Source organism: Mesocricetus auratus, unplaced genomic scaffold, assembly GCF_017639785.1.
Source record: "Mesocricetus auratus isolate SY011 unplaced genomic scaffold, BCM_Maur_2.0 Super-Scaffold_100004, whole genome shotgun sequence".
Classification (NCBI taxonomy): domain Eukaryota; kingdom Metazoa; phylum Chordata; class Mammalia; order Rodentia; family Cricetidae; genus Mesocricetus; species Mesocricetus auratus.
In genome coordinates this window covers 118,069,936-118,074,747 of record NW_024429189.1, presented here as the reverse complement: position 1 = coordinate 118,074,747, position 4,812 = coordinate 118,069,936, and positions in this window count along the sequence as shown.

Sequence of the window (4,812 nt, the reverse complement as noted above, 5' to 3'; positions counted from 1 at the left end):
CCCCACAAATGGTCTCACCCTCCCTGAGGAATGGAGTGGGGATTGAGTGGGGACCTGGGGGAGTTGGTGGGAGACGGGGGAGGAGGGGAGGGAGAGGGAGCTGGGATTGACATGTGAAGCAAGCTTGAAATAAAAAATAATAAATAAATAAATTAATTAATTAATTAAAAAAAACAAAGACTAAGAAACTTTTTGCTTAGTGTTATGGTGCACACTTGTAACCCCAGCATTCGGGAGGTGGAGGCAGGAGGATGATGAGTTTAAGGTGGTCCTCAGTTGCATAGGGAGTTCTAGACCAGCCTGGACTACAAGAGACCCTGTGACATGCAAACACCCCAGAGAGTTTGTGAACAAAATAGAATTGAGGTTGGGCAGAAATTTTAAAAGATGAAGAATTAGGAGAGCAGTTCTGATGGTGTCCTTGACAGCTGGGCCTGGGATGGAAGGGAGAGAGAGGACAGCTAAGGCTGAACACACTGCGGCTCACCAGTTGGGATCTCTCCATCTCCAAAGTTTTAATGAGTTGAAATGGTGCTGCGTGGATGGCTCACAGAGGTAAGGGCATTTGGCAGTGGTAATAAGTCAAAAAGTGGCAGAGCAAGGACTCAGATTCTCACGGCAGTAGGTGTGCGTTGTGAGCCTTTAACAGCCATGTCTGTAATGTGTACAATCAACGTGTCAGGACACAGGGTGAGGCACTGGTGACTGGGGGACTCAGACAGATCTCATCCCAGAAGAGCAAGACCCAGGAAACAACGCAGGCTTCACTTAGCGGTGGGCAGGACTCTGGCTACTTCCAGAACACATTTTCCTATGTCCATGGGCATTTGCATTTCATATTTTAAGTTCCTTGGGACCATTGTTGATTATCTCCTACTCAAAACAACCTGGGTGGGGTGGGGTGCAGCAGTCATTACTTCAGGCCTCCACTATTTCCCCTTTTGTTTGCAAAGCAGTCATAGTCATTTCGCACACATCTGTGCTGGGAGAAGGTCACTGCTGTCCCCCTTTACAAGAGGGGCAGGCATTTGGCCTGAAAGACAAGTCTAAAGATGTTCCTAGCAAGCCCTGACCCTGCTTCCCAAAAGAGCTCCTCCCTTCTCCAACCATCTCCAGTTCTCATCCCTAGCTCCGCTTGTCACCATAGAACTTGTACCCTGTCACCGGTGGGCATCGTGGCACAGTCATGTGTTTAATCTGTTGGTGGCATGTTCCCTCTCTTGTTTTTCAAGGTCTATGCAGGGAGTATTAATGTCCCCATTTCACAGGTGAAGAAACTGAGGCTTAGCTAGGTAAGAGCCACCAGTGAATGTTAGGATGGTATCCCAACTCTTCACTCGCCAGTTCTGAATATATATTCAGAATATATATATTATATATATATTTAGAGAGAGAGAGAGAGAGGCTTGTGGTATGCATTTCTCTTTTCAAGTTTCATCATCGTCATCGTGTGCGCATGTACCCCAGTGTGCACATGGGGTCAGAGGACAACTTTCAGGAGTCAGTCCTCTCCTTCCTCCTCCGTCTTAGGCAGTGTCTCCTCCTTTCTGCTGTGCTTCGTGATCCAGGCTAGCTGGTCCCGAGCTTCTAGGAGATTCTGCTGCCTCAGATTCCCATCTCACAGTAGGAATGTTGGGATTACACAGGCTTATCACTGCACCCAAGTCTTCTCTGAAAACATTTAAAGCATGGGTTCTGGGGTTTGACTCAGATCGCCATGCTTGTATGGAAAGCACTGTTACCCACTGGCCCCGCAGGGCGTTGTTTCTGCTGCGGCCCAGGAGCACAAAAATGGACAAGGTGGTCTTGGTGCCCAGTAACTTCCCAGCTTTCTGTCCAACCATTCAATCACAGAGGCAAACACGGAAACCTGTGATTTAGCTTGCGAGGGGAAGATACTGTGTACATCGTGGGGTCGGGGTAGGGAACGAACACTACGAACGATATTGGTGGAGGACAGGGAGTCCAGCCCGGGTAGCACCAAGGAGGAGTTCCTGAGATGCCTGTTAGACGAGCTAAGGCTCAAGGGCACCAGATGCTCGATAGGAGGGTTAGTCTTGTCAACCTGATGAGATCCAGCATCGCCACTGAAACCCGTGTCTGAGAGGAACCGTCTGGATTATGTCCACTGAGTTAGGAAGACACCCTCAGTGTGGGCAGTGCCGTTTTATGAGCTGGGGTCCCAGATGGGATAAAACAGAGAAAGGAGACACTGCGTTTCTCCCTCTGCTCCCGGGCACTGGAGGCAGCATGACGAGCTAGCTGCTTCCTGCTACTGGGCTTTCCCCTGGGACTTCCGTCCCGGGGTTGGGGATGTTGGGTGTTGGGTCACAGCGATGGCAAAATAACAAGACAGTCGGGGTGCAGGGTGTCACAGGCAGCCTGGGAAGTCAAGCAATGGGAGGGACTGGTCTGCTTGCGAACTCCCCCCTTCCCACCTATACAGGGCCACAGTGAGGCGGTGACTTGAAGACCGGCCTAGGGCACCTTCAAAGCTTACCTCCTCAGGCATGCTCCCTGCTCTCGGGACAGTGGCCTGTTTAGGGCCAGGTGGGATAGGAGATGCGGGGGTGGGGGCAGCTGGGGGAACCCTTGAAACTGTTTTTTCTGCCCCATCTGTGTGGGGACCTCCAGCTGATAGGTCCTCCCAGGAGGCTGGGGGAGGGTTAAGTTTCATAACACCCTCTGCCCTTCCCCCAGTGTCTCCAGAGGGCAAGAAAAGAGGAAGCACTTTGTGGACTTCCTCCTGCTCAGGGTATACCAAGCCAGGCTCCTCCCTGAAGGGGCAGAACAGGACCTGCCTGTCGGGTTCTTCTACAAGGGTCCTGAGCATGGCTGTGTTCTCTGCCCCCATTTGGCTAGAATACCCTCTGGAGGGCTCCCAGATGTGCGGGATGGGAGAACAATCCCCTCTCTGTCTTATTTTTGGGAGTGGCCAGGGTAGAAACTGGAGCCGGGATCCCTGGGAAGCCCAGGCTGGCCCATGGTCTTCTTGCCCCTGTCTGCACATCTAACATGCCTTGTGCACCCCGCAAAGCTTCTCTTCTCTGAGACTGTATCTTAGGGAAGTCAAGTCCCGCACTTGGCATCTTGGCGGTGTGTGTCATCTACCGCTGAGGGAGTCCCATGTCACATGTGCACAGCAGCGTGGAGAAAACTGGGCAGGTGGCCTTCACACCTGACACTCTGACTCTTGGGAGGCTGGGCTGCCTCAACTTCCCTCCCTCCCCCAAGCGAGGGAGAGCCCGGTCCTTTCAGGTTGCTACCCCCTGAATGCATGCGACTACGGGAAAGTCTGGAAGCTACCCATTCCGCCCACAGGACACTGGGTGACACTGAAAGACAGGGGATGTGGGATCAGAGAGGGGAGGGACGTTTTCTGATTTGGCTTTCACTTTTCTTTTTAAACTGGAATTGTTTTGTGCAATTAAAAAAATAAAAATAAACAAAGGAACCGGTGCACAATGATATTAAGTGACCTCTTTCCCAAATACTTCGCCATGAAGTTTTTAAACACGGGACAGAATTGAAAGAGTTTTTGCTGTACTGTTTTCACTACCTTCTTTACCCCATGTGTGTCCACCAATTCATCCTGTGTGTTGTGTTGTGTGCATACATCATTTGTGTGACCTCGAGAACATTCTGCAATTATTTCCTTTAGGCAGGGTCTTCACTGATCCCGAAGCTAGATGTCGGCCAGCAAGGTCCCGTCATGTTGCTGGGGACACAGGCACATTCCAAGCTAAGCTCAGCTTTCGTGTGGGGGCTTGGGATTCAGGCTCAGGTCCTCACATTTGTGCGCCAAGCACTCTCACCTGCCGTCTCCCCAGTCCACAACTCATCTTTGTGGAAGAAACTCCTGACGCTAGGCAAGGGCTCTGCCACTGTGCCAAACGGTCCCTTCCAGTTTGTCATTTCTTCCTTTCTTCTTTTGAGACGGGGTCTCACCATATACCCCAGTTGGCTGGAAATTGCTATATAAACCACTCTGGCCTCAAACTCACAGAGGTCCTCCTTCCTCTGTTCCCAGGTGTAGGGATTAAAGGCGTTGCTTTATTTACATGTTATTACTTTGTGTGTGTGAGTTTTTTGGCTTGCATGCGTAAACGTGTACCACATGCACGTAGTGCCCTCGAGGTGAGAAGAGGGTGTTGGACTCTGTGGAACTGCAGTTACCGGTGGCTGTGAGTAGTCATGTGGATGCCGGGACCTGAACCTGGGTCCTTTGCGAGAACATCAAGTGTTCTTAACCCCAGAGTCTCTCTCCAGCACCAACTTATCTTTCTTTAAAACGCATGTCTATTCATCATTACTGTGAGTGTGTATAATGGGTTTTATTCATCATTATTGTGTGTATAATGGGGTTTTATTCATCATTACTGTGAGTGTGTATAATGGGGTTGTGCGTGCAGGCATGCCACAGCTTGAGTGCGGAGGTCAGGGGACAGAGACATTTTCTCCTTCCATCTTCACGCGGGCCCCAGGGATCAACCTCAGGTCACCGGGCTTGCACGGCAAAGCGCTTTCCTCACTGAGTCATTTGCTGCTCCTGTCGATAGCTTTTCTAGGTGCTTTTCATAGTAAATTATCTCTTTAAATTTTAAACGCTTTTGTTTCATTATTTTGCTTGTACAGGTGTTTTGCCTGCATGTACGTCTGTGTACCATGTGTGTACCTGCTGCCTGTGGAGGTCAGAAGAGGACAATGGACATCTTGGAACTGGAGTTACAGATAGTTGCCATGTGGATGCTAGAAATTGACCCTTGTCTTAGGGTTTTTATTACTGTGAAGAGACACTATGACCACGGAAAC